This window comes from Stegostoma tigrinum, chromosome 4 (assembly GCF_030684315.1).
Source record: "Stegostoma tigrinum isolate sSteTig4 chromosome 4, sSteTig4.hap1, whole genome shotgun sequence".
NCBI classification, from domain to species: Eukaryota; Metazoa; Chordata; class Chondrichthyes; order Orectolobiformes; family Stegostomatidae; genus Stegostoma; species Stegostoma tigrinum.
The window spans coordinates 74665100-74690724 of record NC_081357.1 but is presented as its reverse complement, the minus strand read 5'-3'; the positions used below and the strand labels follow the sequence as shown (position 1 = coordinate 74690724).

At 39.6% G+C, this 25625-nt stretch overlaps 1 protein-coding gene across 2 annotated transcripts in view; it reads right to left on the bottom strand.

The window, feature by feature from the left end:
• The window catches only part of rcan2 (regulator of calcineurin 2), a 355743-nt gene that overhangs the window by 157651 nt on the left and 172467 nt on the right, over positions 1-25625 (bottom strand). The gene's annotated exons all lie outside the window — the stretch shown is intronic.

Genomic DNA, 25625 nt, shown 5'->3' with positions numbered 1-25625 from the left:
GCCTGACGTAAATCTTTCAGCATGAGTGTACACTTTCTCTTTCATCTTTGGTGATTAAATGTGTGTGCCATGATGAAAATTGACAGAAATGACGCCAGCAAATGATGAACATAAACCCTTTGTGGATTTAGATTTAACTGGGTTGCCATATTAGCAGCTTTGCATACAACTAGGCCATGATTTTCCTTGTGCTGTCTTGCATTCTTGCACTTTAAGCATATTTCTGCCATACCTGCATCAATATTATGGTGTTGCAGCAGGCGCATCATCAAGAAAGCTTTCACCTAAATGTCACTGCCAGTTAATATTTAACACAAAAAGACCCCAAAATTGCAATGTTCAGTGGGTTACATATTTTAAAAAACTGACAATAGCTGCTGAAATGTAATTCATTGTGACTTGTAACCACAATATTTTCTTTCCTGACAAATATTCCAAAGAAGGTCTTCCTCTTGAGTAGCATATCACAATATTAGGATGCTCCCAAAGTGCGTTAATGTAGAGAATCATGGCAGCTAATTTCTACAAAAAATAGGAATGAAAATTTAATCTCAGTGTTAATGAACAAAGAATCACTGCACAATTGTAAAAATTCATCAGGCAAATTGTACTGAACAGCAAATCCCTTTGCCTGTTCACAACAATCTGATCATACTTAGCCAACTCTTGTAAAACTCAAACAGAGGATCGAGTTTGTTGTAAAGAAAAAGAACAAATACATACAGTGCACCTGATTCACCTCAACAAAATAGATAGCAGCTATTCTTTGATTCATTTCTCAGGGAAATTACTTGACCAATCAGAGTCAACCTGACTAGCTTAAAACCTAAATAGGACTTGGTAGTTAACTGTCAGTCATCATTTAACTGGTGCATTTGCCAATACCAAGAGTGGCTTGGTTCTATCTTTACTGACTGAGCTGGCAAAATACTGACAATTAGCTAGACTGGGCCTGTGGCCTCAGATGAGAGTACTAAAATGAGGGGAGAAAAAAAACTTATGTGACTACGCCCTCATTAATCTACCTGTTGCAGATGTATCTGTCCATGATAGTTTTGGTAGAAGTGATCACTGCAAAGTCCTCATGTAAATGTAGGCACATCTGAAAATATGTTCCATCGCATTGTCCAGCACCAAAACTATGCTAAATGGGTTAGACTTACAAAATGCTGAAGAGCTCAAAATTGAATTCATGAGGTGCTGCAGAACATCAGCAGCAGGATTATGTTCATCTCCAATTTGACACTTCATTGCCCATGCTATCTGTCACTCTATCTTTAACATTATGCCAAGGGTTCAAACCTGGTTCAATGAGGAGTGCTGGAGAACATGCCATGAGCAACAAAAGGCTTATCTAACCTGGTAAACATTCAGCTCAGGATGACATGTATGCTAAACAGGGAAAGAGCACATAAGAGACAAAGCTAAGTATTCACAAAACTTTGTAGTCCTGCCAAATCTGCTCTGGACAGGTGCTGGTTGATTGCCCACTAAGTGAAGGAGGCTCCAAGCATGTTCCCTTGCTCAGTGATGATAGAGCCCAGGATGCCAGTACAACAGAAAAGACTGAAGCATTTGTAATCCTCTCCAGTTGGAAGTATCAAGACAATGATATATCTCTTCTTGAGATCCAGTATTGCCTCCAAGTTCCACCCACAAAATGATTTTTGCCATGGAATAGTGCAGACTGCTGCAAAGGTAAATTAATCTGAAAAAAAAAGTTTTTATAACCTTCTTTTCGGTGTTAGTGGATAAATTCTTCTTCTCTGCCCAGTTTTAAGTAATAGGATTCAGCAGTAATGAATTATTCTGTCTTTCAGTTCTACATAATATGAGGTAAACAAAGACTTAAAGTGGGTAAGGTAGATGCAATGTAAAAAAAATCAGTGCTCAACAGTGCCATAACTGTAATCAAACAATAACCTATGAGCAGCTAAGGCAGCGACCACTAGGGAAATGCAACGCAAAGTCAAATTAACTCGAAGTACAGGGAGAAACTTGAAATGTTGTTAGAACTTTCAGATAGCATTAAAAATCAGGTCAAAATGATCACAAAACTTTCAATACTCAATTAGAAAACGATCAATCCCCAATATGAGTTTACTTGATTCAGAGAATGATGTTTCTTTGGATTTGATATTTCCAAACCAGCTAAACTAGTCATTAAAGTCAAAATTGCTATTGTGAATGAAGACCTCCACAGATTGAACACATCATATCTGTCCTACAACAAAATAAATCATGGTCAACAGTCAATAATCAATTATGAGAATTACAGAATTGTCCTTACAGAAGCTGAGCCATTCTGGATAACTGTTTCTCTTAGCTGAAGAAAATAATTAGTGTATATGTACAGCTTGAGGCATATATATTACAGTCATATCTTGAAAACCATGCTACTGGCATGTGACAGATGATGTGCTTGAAAATCAAAAATGTTCAAAACTCTACCTTCAGCATACCACCATGTTACATTCTTCTTTCAGATATAAATGTATCAATTTACAAGGATTGTAAATTATCAAGGATTGGTGAAACAATAACATTGATTTTTCATTTAAATACAAGACTACTTACAAAAAAATGCTCACTGGAAGCTATGTAGAGTATGTTCTATTCCTATCTGCTGCCTTAGAGTGCCAAACAAGTCATAGGACATCATACCCATCAAGTCACATATTAATTGAATGCAGTTCAAAACACACACACTAAATATCATCATAGTCAATCATCTTAACCCCAGGTGGTTCTCAGGGTAGTATCATAGTCCTAACCATCTACCTCTTCTTACATTAGACATCAGGTGAATACAGCTCACGTATCACCCCATCAACCTCTAGATTCCATGCATCGTTCTCCGCCACCTGCAATCTGACCCCACTACCTAGGATATATTTCCCTCCCCAACTTTATCTGCCTTCTGGAGGGACTGCTCTCTCTGTGACTCCCTCATCAGCTCTGTACTCCCCATTAGCCCCACTACCCCTGGCACTTTTCCCTGTAACCACAGGAAGTGTTACACCTGTCCCTACACCTCTCACTCACCTCCATCCCAGGCCCCAAGAAAACCTTCCACATTAAACAGATGTTCACCTCCACATCTGCTAATGTGGTATACTATATCCGCCGTTCCCCATGTGGCCTCCTCTACATCGGGGAAACCAAGCGGAGGCTTAGAGACCACTATGTGGAACACCTATGCTTGGTTCCTGACAAACGACAACACCTCACAATCAGGAACGACTTCAACTCCCCCCACAATCCTTGGACGACATGTCCATCCTGGGCCCCCTCCAGTGCCACAATGATGCCAGCCAAAGGCTGGAGGAGCAGCACCTCATATTCTGCTTGGAAACCCTGCAGCCTAATGGTCTCAATGTGGACTTCACAAGCTTCAAAATCACCCCACCCCTGACTTCATCCCAAGACCAGCCCATCTTGTCCCAATCTCCTTGACCTGTCTGTCTTTTCTCCCACCTGTGCACTCCTCCCACCTCACTGATTAACCCCCACCACCAATTACTACCTACTATCCTCATCCCTGCCTCCTTGACCTATCAGTCTTCCCTCCCACATACTCGCCCCTCCCTCCTCACTGACCAACCCCCATCCTAACTCCCTACCTACACTCAACTTTACTGGCTTCATCTCCAACTCCTTGACCTGTCCATCTTCTCTCCACCTATCTGCCCCTCTCTCCACCTTCTATCATCACCTCCCCCCATTTCTGAAGAAGGGTTTGGACCCGAAACATCAGCTTTCCTACTCCTCTGATGCCCACTGGCCTGCTGTGTTCATCCAGCTCTACACCTTATTATCTCAGACTCCAGCATCAGCAGTTCCTACTATCTCTAGGAGAATTTGGCTGTTCTTTTTCAAAATAGAGAACAATGATTGTTATTTTGTTTAACACTCTCTTGTTTTGCAGAGGCCAAATGGAGCATTTGTCATATCTGAGATTAGATAACTCAGCACAAATCAGGGCTTAAACATGAAAATTTCCTGCAATTCCACCATTCATAAAAATAATATGTAAGGAGTATGGGGAAAAAGCAGAGGTTGGCAGCAGGTAATGATGCTCATTTAAAGAGCTAATGCAGGCACGATGGGCTGAATAGCTTCTTTCTGCACCATAACACTTTTGTGATTCTATACTACCAACTGAACCTCCAGAGCAGCTAATCACAACAATTGCATGTGATGAATGTTATTTTTACTGTATCACATTAATTTAGGGAAATGTAAGTGGTGAAGTTTCTGCCATTAGGTATTTTGACACAGAAGTAGATCAGAGAATGAAGAAGTTATACACACATTTTATTCATGTTCAAGTTTTTCACTAAAATTTACAAAGGGTAAAACTTTGCTCTCACAGGATCCAAGTATGCAACCAGTTGAGAAAACAAAGGTCTTTCTTTGATCATATCTGTTGTGAAGAAATAAATTCCTGTATGTTTATAATGTTGAGGGTCAGAGAGTAAAGAACCTAAGAATATTGTTAGAAAGAATGTTAAATCTATTTTAGATATAAACTTGAAAGATTTCTAACTCTATTCGTGAAAATTTTTTGATAAAAGCCAATCCAAAGCAGCTCTCTCTCTCTGCCTCAGCCGTGGTTTATACTGCCTATCCCGGATTCAGTGTTGTTTTATACTGCCTCTCCCTGACTTACTGTATTATAAATGTGTAAAACTCTAGATACAAATAACATTTTTTCATCCTTTTCTTGTGTAACATCAAGATTCCACTACATAAAAACAGCTAAGTGAAGGGTCGGGCATGTGGTATTTATCACTATTGTGGGCTATACTTAGAAAAATAAACAGTTGAACAGTAATGCAGAAAATACAGAATAGCCTTGGCTTCAGTTCAGGTTTAGTGCACAATCTGCAAACTAATGTGCAATGGGGATATTTAGTTAAAATGTATAGTTAACAGGACTGAATAGGACAAAACCAGTACTATCATATTAATTCCATGCATTTCTTTATTTTAAATATACAATCATTCCGTTCATCCATACGTCAAGTGGGCTAATTATTGATTGTGCAAGTTAAAATTCTAAGGTATTTCCAAATTTTGTATAAGGTAAATAGAGTTCAATTTTACATCCACTGGCAGAAAACAGGGCTGTATCAGATGGATTTGCAGTATACTCTTATGGTTTTCCTCTGCTGCTGTGCAAGGCTTTAGGCCATACACTTAATCAGGTGCGCCTTCGTGACAAGCCAACCATGTTTTTCTCCTTTCGTGATTTCAGTGAGGGCTTTTGAGGTGCAATGGTAGTTTTCCCTACCTCTGGACCAGGAGGCTGGGGTTCAAGTTCCATCTGCTGTGAAGGTGTGTAATATCATCCCAGAACAGGTTAATTTAAACATATTCATAGCAACACCCAAATAGTTCTAAGTCTGCTAGGGCATAGTAAGTAAACAAAGAGTTGAACAATATCTAGAGGCTTGGAAGCTGTCTACTTTATTAAAATGCTGTCTGAGTAATAAGTCACTGGGCCTTCTATGAAAAACATCACAAAATTAACAACTTATTTGTGTAAACATTATCATCAATTTCCTGTATTATAGAATCATTGTACTTTAGCCAAAAATGCTCTCAAATGATTGGTTTAAATTATTCACTATAATTTGGAGTACTGAGGGTAACTACACCTAAGACTCTAGGGTCATTACTGCCTGTCGAATGCGTGCATTAGTCAAATTATATTGGAAGAGGTTATTTATCACATGTTTCTGATTAGAGTAGTAATTTGTAAAGTATTTACAATATTTTTGCCTGCATTTAATTATTTCCTTTCATCAGCCTGATGCTACTCCTTTTTCCCTGTTCCCAGTCTAAGAAGGGGTAAGGCAACCTGCTTCAAGCCTGCTTTCACCATCATTGATATTGCACAGCAGATGTACAACAGCACTCCTGAGTGTTTTCTTCTATTAGCAATTCCTCCCTGTTAAAGCGAATTTAACTCCCATATGCATGGCATTTCCTATTGTTAAACTCTGCTGAGATTAGGAGCTCAGCGTGTGGCAAGTGCAGATATGAATCTGTTTTCAGCCATCTGTGCATCCAAGGCTTACATGTATCAATGTATTGTTCCTGTGCTTTGCTTTAAGAACCTTTTATAAATGAGCACACTTGCTTTGTAAAATAAAGACAAAGCATACCATATATTCATGATAAATTCAGTAAAAATCCTCTTGGACTAACAAAAAGAGATGAAAATTCTTTACATTTATCGACTGGTTCCTACAAAAACCACTGCTTTCTTCATTGGTTAAATCATGATTTTTCCATTTGTAATGGGACAAAGAGGAAGTGGGACGTAAGGAGGGGGCTTATGTATGACAATATCATTATTTTTCATGGTTTCAGCTCAAATCTGAGCCCACGCCTCAACAAAGGCGGGGGGGGGGGGGCGTGTGTGTCAGTGAGTGTATTGTAGTCTATTTGGTTGATGCAGCTCTCATGGTCGAACGGTACATTCAAGTGGTGAGATGTGGATTTGAGGCTTGTAACAGTGTTAACTTTACAAGGTGAAGTAAAGCATGTTATTGTTAGGCGTGAGGCCTTATTGTTAGAGACTGTTGATAGGTTAGTGATGGGCCATGACAATTTAAGCAGTAGGCAAAGCTACTAGCACAGTCTTTAAGACTTAGCATTTGAAGATGCATTCATTGACCTTCACCATTCATGGGATGTCACTGAATCTATTGTGGTACTGCATTCAGATCTTTGGGGCTTAACTCCTGGCATCGATCTCCACAGTCATATATTTCCACTGCCTTTTCACTTCATCTCTCACTGCAGGTGCTAGACATATAAAAGAAGAAAGGCTTGCATTTATATAGCGCTTTTCATGTTGACTGAACATCTCAAGCATTTTACAGCCATTGAAGTATATTTGAACTGCAGTCTCTGTGACATGGGGAGAAACAGCAACTAACTTGTAATCAGCAAAGTCCCACAAAACAGCAATGTGATAAAGACCAGATGGCTTTTGTAATGCTGAAGGGTAAATATTGGACAACACACTGTTGTCCACACACCCTCTCCTCTTTTTCAAAACAGGGCATGGAAGCGGAATAAGGATGGCATAATTGTCCACACACTAGTGTCAGGTACTAACCAACTTTGCTGAAGACAAATTGTGGAAGCTGACTGGTATTTTCTAGAGATAGTAGGAACTGCAGATGCTAGAGAATCTGAGATAACAAGGTGTACAGCTGGATGAACACAGCAGGCCAAGCAGCACCAGAGGAGCAGGAAAGCTGACGTTTCGGGCCTAGACCCTTCTCCAGAAGCTATTGGAGAAAATTAATCTGCATTTAGAGATGTCAGGTTTGATCAGGATAGTCAGCATGAATTTGTCAGAGGAAAATCATGCCTAACAAATCTGGTGGAACTTTTCGAGGAAGTGATCAAGTATTTGGATGAGGGTAGGACACTTGATGTAGTTCATACAGATTTCAGCAAGTCCTTTGACAAGGTCCCACATGGGAAACTGATAAAGAAGATAAAAACTCAAGAGATTCAGTGTAATTTGGCAGCATGGATCCATGAACTTGCTTAGTCATAGGAGACAGAGGGTAGTGGTAGAAAACTGCTGGTGTGACTGGAGCCCAATGTGCATTGGCATACCACAGCAGTAAGTGCACGGTATCTTATTTTTTGTGATATTCATAATTGATGTAAATGAGAATGTGGGAGGGATGATAAGTAAGTTTGCAGATGACACAAACATTGGCCATGTGTTGACAGTGAGGAGGAAGGTGTTAGGTTACAGGAAGATATGAACAGATTCATCAGATGGCAGATCAGTGGTAGATGGAACTTATAAATGATATAAATGTGAGGTGCTGCACTATAGAAGAAGGAACAAGACAAGAGAGTATTCTATAAGTGGAAAGATATTAGGAGGCTCAGAGGAACAGAGGTATCTTGGGGTGCATGTCCACACATTGCTGAAGGTAGCAGGAGAGGTTAATAGTCAAGAAGCATGAGGGATGCTTGCCTTTATTAGCCATGCCATAGATAATAAGAACAGGGAGGTCATGTTGTAACTGTACAGAACTTGAGTTAGGCCACAGCTGGAATACTGCATACAGATCTGGTCACCTTAGTACAGAAAGGATGTGATTGCACTAGACGGTTTGCAAAGGAGATCCACCAAAATATTGCCTTGCATCAAGTATTTCAGCAATGATGAGTGGCTGTCTTATCTCAAGATGATTTCTTGGGAGCAGAGATGGTTGAGGTAGGACTGATAGAGCTGTATAAAACTATGAGAAGCATGGACTGGTTGAATAGAAAGCAGTTGTTCCCCTTAGTTGAAGGGTCAATTACAAGGGGCATAATTTTATAGTGAAAGGCAGGAGGCTTAGACAGGATTTGAGAACTTTTTCAACCAGATGGTTTGGAATGCATTGCTTGGGAGGGTAGGTGACATCAGAAACCTCACAATCTTTAAAAAGTAGTTGGATGAGCACTTAAAGTATCATAATATTCAAGGCTATGGGCCTAGTGTGGTAAAGCGGGACGAGTATAGGCAGTAGCATATTTTTGACAATATAGGCTTTATAAGCTGAAGGGCCTCTTCTGTACTTCATGATTCTAGTTTACTTTACATCATTTTCAAATTGGAATAAAGCAAAGTACATATCTCTTTCATGTACAATACCACCCCTCTATTTCCCAGACCATCAATCTTAAATTGCCATTTTGCAATTACGCTATTGAACACGGATTATTTTTCATTTGTGGAGACGTGTACCATTCGTGGCATACTTGGTAATTATTGCTAATCATCACACAATATTATGCTTATGCGTTAAAAACAGCCTTGCATACATAATTTACTCTGTTGCTTTATACCATTGATTTCAGACCAATCAGGTCTGTATCTTTAAGGCATTACATCACAACGTCCAAAATAAAAGGTACCCAGCTTGCTTTCAGTCACTTATGCTTTGTACAGGAGTTCATTTCGTCGGTCAGCTATGTGCATTTGATATACAATAACATCAATTAGCAGGGAGCTCAGGTTGTACAATTCTGTGATATTGTAGCTTTGAAAATACTTTTCAAAAAATTCATCCATGGGATGTGCACAGTGCCCGTGCTAGTTGCCGTTGGAAGATGGTGGTGAGTTGCCTTCTTGAACCGCTGCAGCCCACCTGCTATGGATTGACCCACAATACCAACAGGGAGGAAATTCCAGGATTTTGACCCAGTGACAGTAAAGGAATTGTGATCTACTTCTGATTCAGGACGCTCAGTTGCTTGGAGAGGAACTTACAGCTGTGGTGTTTACATGTATCTGCTGCCCTGGTCCTTCTAAACAGAAGTGGTCATGGATTTGGAAGGTGCTGTCTAAGGAACTTGGTTGAATTTCTTAGTGTTTGTAAATGAACTTCCAGACATCTGGCTCACAAGAACCCAACTCATCGTGGCATAATTTACATGGGTTAGCATAAGGGAACCCACAATGCACCTAATGGTGACAGGAAGTGGGAACTAAAGATTAGTAATGAGAGCTAATTACTGATAGCTATTTAGTGGCAGTAGGTGTCACCAAAGATTAAAAAGCCAATAGCAGCGTATCAGTTAGCAAACATCTATTTCTTAACAGAATTTAATCCTCATCACTTCCATTCGGAGCCGAAATTACAATGACAATCAAGACAAAAGTTTACAACCAAAATGCAAAGTTGTAAACCTGAAACACTGAGTACTCCACCTCTCTCTCTTTAAAAAGAAAGGTAGTTTATGAGAGCTCTAGGGCAGATCTGAATTAAAACAAAAATGGCATTTTAGACAGTACTAATAGGACAGTTGCTACCTATAAGAAAGTGGTCCTTGAATAATAAACAGGAAGAAAGGAATTTCTCGACTGAGAATGTTTGCCTGTTCACTGTCATTGGTTGGTTCTGCCATCTTGCAGAAAAGATATAAAAACAAAGTGATGTCACAACTTAATCTTTTTAGATGTGAATGTCACCTACAGGCTCAAACCTGTAACTTTTAAAAGGTACAGCAAGAGAGGCATTAGCCCACTGCTACTTTTAAAACAATTACAATGATGACAAGAATAAAAATACGAAAAGTACTACACTGAAATGCAGATTTGCCACACTAACATTTTTAAAGAGCAAAAAGGTGCAAAAGAAAGATAGAAAGCAAACATTTGAGTGTGGATTGGCACACTTTTGACATTCCACCAGAACTCTGGTTGTTTAAAGAATAAATCCTTCTTTACAGATCAGCAAATAACTAACAAAAAATTACAAAAAATGGCTTCTTGCTTTGGCACCGAAGCGTCAGGAAGAATAAATGCCCCCAATATTTCTGAGATAACAAGGTGTGGAGCAGAATGAACACAGGCCAAGCAGCATCTTAGGAGCAGGAAAGTTAATGTTTCGGACCTATACCCTTCTTCAGAAATGTGAGAGGGGAAGGGGATTCTGAAATAAATAGGGAGAAGGGGGAGGCAGATAGAAGATGGATAGAGGAGAAGATAGGTGGAGAGGAGACAGGCAGGTCAAAGAGGCGGGGATGGAACCAGTAAAGGTGAGTATAGGTGGGGAGTTAGGGAGGGGATAGGTCAGTCCAGGGAGGACAGTCAGGTCAAGGGAGCAGAATGAGGTTAGTAGGTAGGAGATGGGGGTGGGACTTGAGGTGGGAGGAGGGAATAAGTAGGAGGAAGGACAGGTTAGTGAGGTGGGAGGAGGGAATAGGTAGGAGGAAGGACAGCTTAGGGAGGCGGGGACAAGCTGGGCTCGTTTTGGGATGCGGTGGGGAGAGGGGAGATTTTGAAGCTTGTGAAGCCCACGTTGATACCATTGGGCTGCAGGGTTCCCAAGTGGAATATGAGTTGCTGTTCCTGCATCCATCCGGTGGTATCGTTGTGGCACTGTAGGAGGCCCAGGATGGACATATCATCTGAGGAATGGGAAGGGGAGTTGAAATGATTCGCAACTGGGAGGCGCAGTTGTTTAGTGCGAACTGAGCGTAAGTGTTCTATAGAGCAGTCCCCAAGACTCCGCTTGGTTTCCCCGATGTAGGGGAGGCCACACAGGAACAGCGGATGCGGTATGCCACATTAGCTGACGTACAGGTGAACATCTGCTTGATGTGCAAAGTCTTCTTAGGGCCTGGGATGGGGGTGAGGGGGGAGGTGCAGGGGCAGGTATAGCACTTCATACATACAACCATGTTTTAACCCCAATATTTCTGGCCATGACTACAGAGATCCTGCCAAAAATTTTAAGAATTTAAAATATCAACAGAAAAGTTGAGTGAATTCCAGTCATACCATCAACAAACAGGTGAAACAATCAATCAATCAATCAACTGGTAGGCAGATGTCATTGCAAAGCTATGTGATTTTACTGAAGCAAACTTAGCTGACAGGCTTATGCATCCTCCTTGACGCTTTTGGATAAACCTAAGAAATTTACCATTGATATTCTACTAGAAGAAGGATGCAAGTAATTGAAGGCAATTGTAGCAAGCCAGCAGTATGTAAAAATGCCTGACTGTTGGAAAAAAAACTATTGCAACTATCAACAGGTTCAGTGAAACATCCAAATCTTGTATGAGATGTAGCTTGTCTCTCCCCCAGGTCAATATTCAGCATTTTGTGACATGTGCAAGTTGAGTTCTACATAAAAACACTGGGATGAAGCTTGTAGGAAATCTAGTCAACCAGAGAATCCCAAAGTACAACAATAAACTCCACAGCAGATTGTGAAGAAGAGTCAGCCAAGGAAAAATGCCAAAAGGAGCCTCTGAAGTTCTATCCACGCAACCATGTTAATAAATTCCAAGAAACATAGACAGTGTGTGGTGATGCTATGGTTTTAAGAGGTGTTTTTTGTCTTGTTTTCTTTTGAAGAGAGGTTTTGAACCATAGGTCCCGAGCTGTCTGGTCCAAGCTAGTAAAATTAACAAGTTTGTGAGGCCTTGTTGTTCTTTTAAGACACTGGAGCTATAGAAGTCGTATGAATAGGTGGAGTCAGGCTCCCACAGAAACAGGGTTTTGGTTTAGCTTTCAGTAGTTGTTGTCTGTGGAAGCTGTTATTCACCTCTCTTAGCCACAGCCAAAAAACAAAGCTCTCTATGTATGATGCCAGAATCGCATGTGAGACAATCTGTTATACTGAATTTTCCTTTGACAAGGATGCATTTGTGGGATTTTACTATATTGGAGCAGTTGCTGTTTATTAGTTAAATAATCTAGCATTCTGTTAATTATTCCAATTAAGTTAAAGTTATACCAATTCTTCTTTCTTTTGTTTGTATTTTACCTGTAGGGTAAGAATAAAATGTGTTTTGCTTAAAGCTTTGTACTGTGCCCAACTGAATCACATCTAGAATGCAGCACCTTACACTTGCCTTTAAATGAGATAAAAGTTAGAGTCTAGGCTATCTCTTTGATATATTTGAGTGAGGTTTGGTCTGGTCCAAAACAAATATTACAAATTGCTAACCCTAGTCAGACAGTATATAGCATGTGTGATCAATTTCACATACCAATGGACACTAACAGAAAAGCTGAAGCTTTTCTCCTCCATCCAAGTGATGTATCCCAAAGGAATGTACAATATGCCAAGATTGACACTGGTGCAAATGCAAATAATGCTCATTTATACATCTTACACAAGATGCACTCAGTAAACTGGCAGAGTGTAGTACAGTCTGCATTATCCATCTTAAATGCCAATACAAGATCATTGAGATTGACATCTGAATAATTTTATACTGTTGAAGCAGGCATAGCACCAATTATTGATTTGAATTTGCATGGATCTGTGTACTCTTACAATTCACAAGCTAGCAAACCCTCTGTCGTGGCATGAAAGGTTCTGGAGCCAACATCAATGACCTAGTTAACGTACCCACTCTGGTTTGATGTTATTAGAAGCACTAAAGGTAATGCACTGTTACATCTAGGAGATAACACCTAACCCAATTAGATTCTATAGCATGAAATAACATCATCCAAACAAACAGGTGTCATGGAAATTGTTACAGGTTCACTGTATGTTATGGGGAAAAAGATGGCACGGTATGTGAATGCTTAAATCCAACATGAATGAATGCAATAATTGTATGGCCATGCAAGATTTTTACCCTGTAAAGCTTAACGCTGTACGACACACACAAAGCATTTTTTCAAACATGTTTCCAAGAATGTATACTGGTACCGAGATTCAGAGGAGCTGACAGCTTATGTAGGTTTTTTTTTTCAGATTAGCATTTCGATTATCAGTAAATCGGGCCATACTTCAACAACAGATGGATTGTATCATGGAGAATCGATCAGATTGTCTCTGTATTAAAGGTGGCATTGCAGTGATCAGAACAACTAAACATTAGGATCATCTACAGCTCTTCCCAAATGATCAACCCCAGGATAGAAGGATTATCTGTTTCAGTAACGTAGAAAATATAGTTAACGTCTTTTCTTTCTGTCCCTTTCTAGTATGGATCATTCCTAGCTGTTGGCCTTGAGTTCTACCAAATGTCATCAGAATGATGTTGTTTGGTTAGCTTGGAAAAGATGCTCTGAAACCACTTATTTTCACATTTTCCAGAATCATCGGGTACATTCTGATCAAGTGGTATGATGGTATCATATTTTTCAGTATCAAGCAGAAATCTGTAGGTCAGTTATCCTCCTTACAGATTGACAGGCTTCTTGCTGTTGTAGTATCTCAGAGCTATCTCCATGCAAACTTTTTTTTCAACTATAATATTTGAAAGCAAAATCAATAACTTGACAATGGCATCTGTCACAGGGAAATAGCCAGAATTTATTATTAAGGAGGTTATAATAGGAAACTTTGAAAATCAAAATGTGATCCTGCAATGTCAACATGGTTTATTGAGAGGGAAATCACATGTAACTAACTTATTAGAGTCTATTGACAAAGTAATTAGCATGTTAAAGTAAAACAAACTTGTAGACTTGACATATTAAGACTTCCAAAAGGCATTTTACAGAGTGCTACATCAAAGGTTACTGCACAAAATAAGTGCTTATTCTATCTTTAGCATAGATAAAGGGCCAAATACAGAAGTTGCTGGAGAAACTTAGCAGGTCTGTGTGGTGTGAAAACAGAGTTCTCGTTTCCAGGCCTTTGACTCTTCATCTGAACTTACAGCAGCTAGGAAAAGGTGGTATTTATGGTAAAGTCAGGGATGTAGACTGGGGAGGGGACAGGGGCAGGGGGTAAGATAGAATCAGAGTCATAGAGTCATAGTCATACAGCACGGAACCAGATCTTTCAGTCCAACCAGTCCATGCCGAACATAATTCCAAACTGAACTAACCCCACCTGCCCACTCCTGGCCCATATCCCTCCAAACCTTTCCCATTCATATACTTATCCAAACATCTTTTAAACATTGTAATTGTATTCGCATCCACCACTTCCTCAGGAAGTTCATTCCACATGTGAACCACCCTTTGTTTTAAAAATTTGCCCCTAATGTCTCCTTTACATCTCTCCCCTATCACCTTAAAAATGCGGCCCCTAATCTTGGAATCCCCCATACTAAGGAAAAGACAATTATCATTAAATCTATCTATACCTCTGATTATTTTATAAATTCCTATCAGGTCGCCTCCCAACGTCCTAAGCTTCAGTGAAAGAAGTCACAGCCTATCCAGCTTTTCCTTATAACTCAAAACTTCCATACCCAGCAATATCCTGGTAAATCTCGTCTAAACCCTTTCCAGCATAATAATATCCTTTCTTTAACTGGGTGACCAGACTGGACGCAACACTACAGAAGCAGCCTCACCAATGTCCTGTACAACCTCAATATGACTTCCCAACTCCCATACTCAAAGGACTGTGGAATGAAGGCAAGCAAGCCAAACTCCTTTTAACCACCCTGTCTTTATGTGAGGCAAATGTCAAAGAATTATGTACCTGCATCCCTAGGTTCCCGTCTTCTAGAGCGCTAGCCAATTGTAGAAGCCCGACGCTTGTTTGTTGTGCCAAAATGAAATACCTTGCATTTATCCTTATATTTATATTTGTTATGTTGGGGAGAAATTGAGTGGATAAGTGGAGACGGAGCCCGGAGCGACAGAGATATGAAAGGGTTAGGCAGACAAGGGGATTGTTGATTGTAAACTAGGACAGAAAAGAAGCTAGATAAGTGATGATGAGACCCAAGAATAGTAGAGAATGATAGGCTGTGCTGAATGTAACCTATTTCATGTGACAGCATCAAGAAAGGATTGAATAGTTATCAGGAAACAGAAAGTAGGGATAAGTGGGACTTTTTTGGGTTGGAAAGCTATAGCTATTGAAGTTTCAAGGGGGTCAATGATGAACCCTCATATTTTTGAACTACATTGACTGGGATGCAGGGACCAAATGTGTGATAGCTAAGTTTGCCAATGACTCAAATATAGGTCAGAAAGTAAACTGGCAAGATGAGGTAGTCTGTCTGCAAAGTGATATTATATATAGGTAAAATGAATGGCCACAAATTTGGCAGCTGGAATATGTGGTGTCTGAATTTATTCTCTTCAGTAAGAAGAATGGAAGAGCAATATAACATTTAAATGAAGAGATGCTGGACTCTGAGGTACAAAGGGATCTAGATAAAAGAATCACAAAAAGTTGTCTCACAGGCATTGATTAGGAAGGCAACTTGAATGTTGATATTTACTGTAAGGAGAATGAAATATAAGAATAGGGAAAATTTACTAACTTTGGTAAGTCCAAGGAGAATTGTGTACACTCGGTCTCCTTATTTGAAACAAAATACAACTGTGTTGAAAGTACATTCAAAAAGTGTTCATTGAACTCATCCCTTGGATGAAGAACTTATAAACAAAAGTTAAACAGGGTGAACCACCAACCTATGGTGTTGAGAAGAAAGCGAGGTGATCTTATTTAAACAAAGAAGATTCTGAGGGGACTTACAGGGTGAATTTGAGAGGTTGTTTTTCTTGTTAGGGAGAGGATAGAACTAGGCAACATAATTTAAGAATAGAGCTTTATGAATCAGGGAATTAAATCTGAATTTCTCTTCCCCAGAAAACAGTAGCGCTCAGTCATTTAATTTATTTAAGGCTGAGTTGGATGGATTTTTGACAGACAAAAGACTCAAGCGTTATGGAAATCAGATAAGGAAGTGTAACTAAGACCACATATCATATCCACAGCTTCATGTTTATGGTTTTGGATTTAATTCTCACTCTCTTCCTGACCTGCAAGGTCATATTAATTTCTTTTCTCCGGATACTTTCGCAACTTGACATTTCACACTGTTACATTTACTGTGTCTTCAAGCTAAAAGTTATCTAAGCTGACTTTGTTTCTTTCTTTTCTCACATGGCTTTTCACAAGCTCTGCTATTTTGATCTTATGCGGTAGATTTCCCTCTCTAAGTAAACACATGTAGCTGTTCAGAAATCTCGAGCATCTTTCTCTCTGTCTGGTGTGCATTCTTTTGACATCATTTTCAGCATTTATAATGCTTTTCTTTTATTCACAAACATCTTGTACCACCATGTTATGCCCTTTGGTTCCCAGAAGTTTAATATAATCATACATACAAACGTACATAAATATTAAATGGAAACCAAAAGAACTGCGGATGCTGTAATCAGGAACAAAAACAAAGTTTCTGGAAAAGCTCAGCAGGTCTGGCAGCATCTGTGAAGGAGAAAACACTGTTAACATTTTGGGTCTGGTGACCCTTCCTCAGAACTTATGTCCTCTGACATAAATATTGTTTTTCAAGATCTCACCATGTGCTGCGGGATGGTAAACATCATTACCTTAGTATGCTGATTAATTGCAGTCCTGAGTAATGTGCACTCTAATTATACAAATACATCTATGAATGGCAACATGGGTCTAACCGATTTTGAAATAATACTATAATGGCAGGCTGTCTACCACAAAACTGCTACCCATGTCCTTCTTAGAGGTAATAGTTGAAGGGGAAAGAGTTACCAGTGAGAAAGACAGGAATTTGGGTAACAATAACAAATAAAGAACTTTAGAGAGAAAACAGAAATTGAAAAAGTGGTTCTGTAGTTTCCAGTGAAAAGGTGATTTACAAAGTAAATATTAATTACATAATCAATCTTTTGATTTATGATCATATACATTCAAGAATTACGGGCGCAAAATTAATGTAACACGAGAAAAGGGGTTTCTGAAAATGTTACTGAAATTTCTAAGTTTAAAACATCAAAACAAATGACAGATGTCAAATGCATCTAACCAACGTATCTATTCCGTCTCAACAGATTACAAGTTCAGTAATTCTATCAATAGATCATGACAATTTCAGTAATTCCCAATTTAAACCAAAACCTAAAGAACTGTTATTGCTTTAAACCACTTCAATATTGTTGAATACAAAATTGTGTGTCCTCTGAACATTTTTCCATGAAGAAAGCTCCATGTGTTACAGTGCGGATCACTGGATCATCACATTATAGGTGCAGAGGATTGGTAATCTGTTTCCCTTTACTTCCTTCGCTAGAAAAGAAAGAAATTGCAATCCGCTGCATTGCTTACCTGCCCTATGCTGCTCTAGCTCCCCATTAAGAGTCTTGCTCTATTATATGCTAATACTTCCCATTCTCCACAAAGGACATCTTTCAAGTGTCATTGAACACAAGACGAGACCACCACAAATATCTTAATTGTCTCAAACGCTGACCTAACTATAATTAGCAACACGTCTACACAATAAATGTGCAGTTTATTGTTCAATGTATAGTAAATTCAAATTCTTCCCAACATTTTCTTGTCAAACAGTATCTGTAGTTTATCTCAGTGCGTCAGCAATTGTCTGAATTTTACATTACTTGTTCTGAATCTGTATCAAGAATTTGTTAGTTGCCATTTTTATACAAAAACATCACCACACAAGTTCCTTAGGATCATGTACGAAGCCATTCAGATACATCATGGAAGACCTGCCCTCTAGCACAAGGTCAGAGTCGATTGAGCAAGCTGCAGATACTGAGGCAGTCCTTGTCTGCCCATAGTAAGATGTAGACATTCAGGCTTGGGCTGGTAAATAACAAGTATGTCACACAGAAGGCAGGCAATAACCATTTCCAACAAAGAAAATCTAACCATCTACCCTTGATGCTTTGCCATCACTGAATTTCCACCATTAACATCATGAGGTCACAACTGTCTAAAACTTTTAATTGGGGCAACTGAATGAACACTCTGGCTGCATGAGCAGATGACAGGCTAGTAATTCTGTGGAGAGTAATTCACCTCTAAACTGCTCAAAAACTGTAAACCATGTGCAAGACTCAAGCAAAGAGTTTATTAAAATATTCTCCAATTGCTTAAATGGGTGCAAAAACACACACAAAGTGTGATGTAATCCAAAACTAATTGATTGATCAACACCATATCCAGCACCTTAAACATTCAATCACTACATCTCCAATTCAAAGTAGCAGCACTCTCTACTATGTACAAGATGTAATGTAGCAACTCACAAAGTTTCTTTCAACAGAACCTTCCAGACCTGTAACCTCTACCGCCTTGAATGGGTAAAAAAGCAGAGAATGCACGAAAGCATTGCTGCCTGAAGGTTCTCCTCCAAGTCTCACATCTGATTTGGAACTATATCATTGTTTCTTCACTGTCACCGTGTCAAAAGCCTGGAATTCGTTCTATAACAACGTTGTGGATATCCTTACATGGGTTGCAAAGGATCAAGCATATGGCTCACCACCACTTTCTGAAGGACAATTAGGGATGAGCGATGTATACTGGCATAACCAGCAACGCCATATGAAAACATTTTTTAAAAAGTTATTTTTGTCCTATTAAGAAATTAGGAAATGAATCTACACTTACCCTTGTAGATTATACTTTAATGTCAATTTACAAAGATTGATAACTTTGAAGAAATGAGTAATTTCACATGCATTATATGGAATGTTAAAATTTATGGATGAGGATAGTCCACAAAATTGAGGATTCTGCACTGTACTTTTTTTAAAAATCTGTCATTCTGAATATAGATAGGCATTCTTTGAATTAACTGCCTGTGTGGGAGATAGACTAATTATAGATCTTGTATAATTTGTAAAATTAAACATAGCAGTAAAAAACCAAGGAATTGCTATTTTCCTTATTTTCATTCGCAATGATTTATTAGCGGGGTAAAATTGAAGGTAGCAGTGCAATTAGAATGCTCACTTGTGATCACTGGTTCACTCACATTATTAAATTACTCAATGGACTCACCGTGTCAAGATATTTATAGAGAGCCATATTTGGGGAAGCTTTACAAAATGAATTAATTGTGTATACAAAATTGGCTAAAAATTAAGGTAATAATCTCTTCTTGGTACACTGAATCTGTATTTGTGAAAGTATATTCTGATGATGAACAGTTGTATTTGTACTGACAACTGTTTTTACTGGGCTCTCAAATGCAATAGTGTCACCCTGTTAAGATTTGTGTTTTAATAACCATTTTTGAATTGTTCTGTGTTAATGGTGCAAATTATGGTTTGAACTGTTTTACTGAGCCAAAAAATCATCAGCATAAATTAGTCAGATTAAATTATATTAAATCCTGTGTAAATACTGACCGAAAAACTCAATTTGTAAAGACCAAAGTACAGTTCCATGTGAGTCTAGCATCTATTACATCAAATTAAATTAATTTGCATCAATAATATATGGTGCAATCTTGTCTGAATTAATGTGCACACAATCAAAACATGTTTTTGAAGACAGCAGGCCTAATTGAATTTATAGTCCACTCCAGTCCTAATCTCCCAATGTCTCAAGCAAGTTAGTGCGGTGATGCCAAAACCCCTTAATGAATAATACTTTGTATTATTCTTGTGGTTCTTGTGCAGTATCGCCCATCCTTGACCCATAAAGATATCCAGGGCATTACTGACGTAATTCTTTCCCCAAGCACAGCTATTCAATTTCTAACCCCCATGACAAGGTGAATCAAGTAGCACAGACAGGGGGAATCTCCATCATCGCCGGCTGCAGGGTGTTATTAACTGTATCCAGATTGATGATATCGCAGTCTCAAAGCAATCTGCAGAAAATGCTTCCACTTCATCAATGTTCAAAATATATGTAAACAAAGATGTTAAATTTTGGAGATCTATGCCATATATGCGTAGAACGGCAATGACTGTTACATACATTCATTGTCTGTAGCACATGCCCTGCCTTCTTCCAAAGTCTTCAGGCCAAACAGGAATGGTAGTTGTGAGGCAATGGCTACACTCTTCAAAAACCACAAATGAAAGCTTGAGAATGATGCAGAATGAAGATACAACGTACTCATGGCTCCACCACGGCCATCATGGAATTAGTCATGGAAATCCTTACGATGAGATTATGATGCCTCTTAGAATATAACCCAGAACGGGCACACTGTCCCCATCACAACTGGAGCTGACAAAATGAGAGAACAACAATATTCTGAGAATGATGATCAGGTCATTGACCAGGGACGTTGTACAAGAAAACACAACACAACAGTGCATTGGCAAGCGTGAGAGGCCTGAGACAATCTAATTAAACATGCTTCTGATGCAGTTTTCTTTATGTTAATGGGGTTCTTATTGAGTCAAATAACTTGGAGTTTATTTACAACACTAACTACTTATTAGGCAACTATATCACAGTCTGGGTTCTGCGTTTCTTCATGTATTGTACAATACACAAACTTGACTAACGACTGTATTGACCCCATTACACAATGAGAATGACTGAAGGTGAAGCAGGTACCTTTATATCAGAGCTTCACATGTCACGATACCTTAAGTAAATAGGTCTGTCAAGTTTGGAATTGAGATTGTAAGACACCAGTTTCCAGGACAAATGAGCTGACTCTGGGCTTCATTTAATTGTTTTACATTCTGTTGTTAATCTGCAAAACAGGCCCTGCTTAGTACAAAGACATAAGGGCTTCATTGTTTTGCAGTCTTTGACCTTTTGAACGTTCTGACAATGAGTCACTGGCACCAAAATGTTAACTCTGCTTTTTTCACAACAGATACTACCAGACCTGATTGTTTCTCCTGCACTCTCTATTTCTGTCTTGATCTTTTGTCACACAGTACCATATTGTAGTCCAACGGGTTATAGTCCAACACCGGCAGTCCCACATCTTGATCTTTTGCCTTACTGAACATATATTTCATCAGCCATCTGATATGGTTGATATCTTTGGATGATCATAATTTCAAGGAACTGCATGTTACATGTCCTATTAGCCATTAGGCAAAAAACCAGCAGTGAGGCAGTGCGCTAACTTTATGTAGTGCTAAGGTTAGGTGGCTCTTAAGGCTCTTAAGCATATCATATGCAAGTACTGTGCAGTGAAGTCTGTCATGAAGGCAGCAAGTGGACAGAAATCCTGTAGAATCTCCATTTGACCTTTCCATCATCAGTAACCCTTCAATATTTCAGACTGCACGTAGACTGCTAAGTAGCCCTGAAATGCTTGGGCATCTATTATGACAATGTTGAATCTTTGAGCGGCAACGCTGTGTTCAGATCTTCGCAACAGACCAATATGCTATGAGGCAGAGTAGCTGCACGAGCTGTCCATTGTCCTTCTCCCAGCCTTAAATGGCACTGCACCTCAATGAAAAACTGATATATTGAGTGAACCTTTCCTTGCAGAGATGTGCAGAATCATCACTGATTTTGAATTCTCAATCACAAGCTAAATGTGGAATGATGTGTGCAGGCCACAGCCTAACACAATTCCTGCACACTGTGCTTGGCTTCAGTGTTGTCCACATCAAAGTGTAATGCTTTGGCTGCAATCCCCAACATCATGGTTCAAGAACATCTGAGGCTATCTGCAGTCAAGAATCAGCTCCTTGCGAGAGATAAATGATTGACAGTTACTATTTCTTTCATTCTTGAAATATCTGAAGAGGCTGTCATCTCTCACGTGGGTATTACTTGACCAGGTTTGACAGCAAAGTTTATACTACGGCAGAGATTTTAACAGTGCGAGTGAGTATATATTTACAAAAGCAGAGGGTTATTTATAATATAATTTCACCCATGCCACCTTTGTGATGTCAGTAAGTTTTCTGCTTCCTCCACCATACATTATGTCTATATGCAGTCTCAGCTTACATACTCAGAAGGAAAATACTATAAATTCTGTGAGTTAGACACTGGTCCAACTTATCTTGTATACGTCAAAATGGACAACCAGTACATACATTTCCAAGTATTTCTGTTTATTATCTGTTTGTCCCCATGACTAGATGGGGGTGATGAATCCTGGTTTGTGATTGGCCCTGTTTGCTTGGAAAGCTTTGGCAGTTGTATCTTTTGGCTTGTTGGGACCAGGCCTGGCAAGAGTCTTCTGAACAGATGCAGACCAACCCTCCTCAGCTTGAACCGCAGCAGGCTTTTGTAATCAGTGATGGAGATGGGACTGTGGAGTGTCCTAATAAGATGCTTCTGGGGATCCTTTGTTTGGGTCTTCTTCCCTCTGAGTGCCTGCTAACAACACCCTATCATCAGAGAGAAAGGGGTATCTGGAAGAGAGATTAAGTTGCCTCATTCCCTTCTGGCCTTGCCATTGATGCTGAGCACCTATGGCTAAAGCAACAGAGTGCACGTATCTGGCAGACAGGGAGTGTGCTGGTCCTGGCTTTCTATGTTACGCATGAACCTCCCCACAGAGGCACATGCATGCAGGAGCACAGTATTGATAACGTTGCTGGACTCCTCCATCCTTTAATCGAGCTTGCAGAGTGCCTTTGACAAACCTGCTTGCTGTTCCTGTGCCTCTCTCAGCAATTCTGACACCGTCATTAATGGCCAAGAACAGGGGCCTTGTCTTTTGCATTAGGCACAGTGGGCATCTGACCTCCAACAGTCCTCTGAGTGTCAGAGTCCTGGGGTGTTTCGCCTTCAACACGCTGCGGACGTGTGCCACCAACGTGCTCACTAGATTGCACTCCAGAGTCTAATTGTGTATGCACTGAAGTGAAAGTCTCTGAGATGGTGGAGGGTGCAGGGGAAAACCTTGCTGGTGCACCTTCATGAGGGCTCAGTGACTTCCTCCTTAGAGGAGGTGGAACTGAGGGCTTTCAATGCTGGCCGCTTTATGGACGTTCACTGGGTACCACTCATGCCCGCAGGAGAACTGAGAGAATTAGTCATCTAAGAAGAATAAAAGCTTGTGGAGATAAAGATGCACAAACAACGGTGCTAATGGGAGTGTTGGACAGCTCAGTGAAGCTTATTGGGTTGGTTGCGTATTGAGGTCTCTCTGTTCCACGTTAGTGGTCGTGATCTCCTCCAGACTAATCCAGAATTTTCCTCTCATAGGGAATTAGGAGCTAGATCAAAATTACCCCTTCCTACTTGGCCTCGGACTTCTTGGCTTGCTTGTGAGTAAGATTTCCTGCACTGACACAAAGGGTGGCACAGATTAGAATGGAAGTGGATGAAAGAGCGGTTAGTTGTGACGCAGGAGCAAAAAAGGTAGTTAGATGTGTCCAGTGAACAGGAAGGAAGTGCAGAGGGGAAGGGGATTAATACTTTGAGAGGATGATGTGGGTGATAGCTGTCGAGCACCTCTCTCAATCGTGACAGCTATCATCTATGAGCCTTGGTGAGATGTGGCAGAGTTACAGTTAAACATAAATAATGATGTTCAATCCTCCTTTTGGACAGGCGATGCTATTTCTTTTAGCCATCTTCATTTGATCTGAAAGACCGTCCAACAAAATTCTTCAAGCTGTTCAAAACTGGACATCTCTCCCTTATCTCACAGAAACACTACACACAATGTTATCGCTATTATTAGAAAAAAAAATGTTGGTAATGTGAAAGGATTAAATCTTCCTCCCATACTTACTGCAAACAGATAACACTTCATCCAGTGAATCGCAACCGACTTCTCCCACACCAGACTTTCAGCCACAAATTCATGTCTCTAATTTTAAATGTTCAAGCCAAATTGCATGCAGCTCAGGTAGCATTCCAGAGATTATTATTGATGTATGGCACATTCCAAAGATGTCCAGTTTCCAGATAATCAGTTTTAAGAGTAGCGTATACTGCAGTATGTATACTGACAACTATCAGGGCATTTTGAGTTCAGTAATTGTATTGGGAATTTCCCCCTAGCTGTGCATGTGTGGGATACTATGACAAAAGAAAAACACACCATTCGTGACGGCAGACGGTATGTAACCTGGACCTAAATGTATAGTTCTCAGACATGTGTTTTTCCACCTCTATATTTTACAGCATGATGTTTAATAAAGACTGTTGTGTTTACTAACCAGAGTGCAAACCTGATTTTATTACAAATTGATTTAAACAAAATATAAGATCCTGGAATTACTAAATGCAGCAGATCAGTGAAATAAAAATCAGGCAGTTTTTAAGATGAGCTTAGTTGGGATTTGGAATCGGGGTGCACAGACATGATTTTTCATCACTATGACAGTGAAACCAAAATTTACCACAATGTGTTAAATAAATCCATTGCATTTCAAATCTAAGAAATGACACAGAGACTAATAAAAGTTGTCACTAAGTCTCGACCAAAGTACCAAATTTCAGCATAATGAGGACCAGCTGGGTATATCTAATTTATTTAAACAATTTTGATCTTAAAATCTTGCAATGGCAAATGAACATCCCTGTTGTTCTGATGATGTGTTCTCCTTGAACTGCAGTCCTGTAAAGTTGAGAATTTCCAGATTTCTACTATTAAACTGAAAGCTCATTGTGTAAAATAGCATGTACTGAGGCAAAATAGCTTTTTGATACTTAGACTACATTGAAAGCAAACTAGTTTTTAAGATATTGAAGCAAATGTAGGAGGAGACTGTTTACTATAGAATGTGAAAGCCCAGCTTGTCCCCACCTCCCTAACCTGTTCTTCCGCTCACCTATCCCCTCCTCCCACCTCAAGCCGCACCTCCATTTCCTACCTACTAACCTCATCCCACCTCCTTGACCTGTCCATCCTCCCTGGGCTGACCTATCCCCTCCCTACCTCCCCACTTATACTCTCCTCTCCACCTATCTTCTTTTCTCTCCATCTTCGGTCCGCCTCCCCCTCTCTCCCTATTTATTTCAGAACCCTCTCCCCATCCCCCTCTCTGATGAAGGGTCTAGGCCCGAAACATCAGCTTTTGTGCTCCTGAGGTGCTGCTTGGCCTGCTGTGTTCATCCAGCTTCACACTTTGTTATCTTGGATTCTCCAGCATCTGCAGTTCCCATTATCTCTGATTACAAAACAAATTTGGTAGGTTTCCATTATTTCAAACTGGTGGAATTATAAATAACGCTGTTGCGGTTCATAAATGGAGAATCAGTATTGGAGGAGCTTTGCTATAGGGTAAAGTGAGTCTCACTGGTTCCTCTAGAGCTGTGAAATAAACTGTAATGATACCGCATCTTTTAAGCAATGAGTTTATGAAACTTATTCATTGATGGCAATCAAGAATAGAACTTGAAGCGTGATTGCCATCTTCTAATCTCACTTCAATTTAAAAGTAAAATCACTTAAATCTTAGAAAATTATTAATGTGCTTCATCCTGTATTTAAAAAGTTATAAACCATCCAAA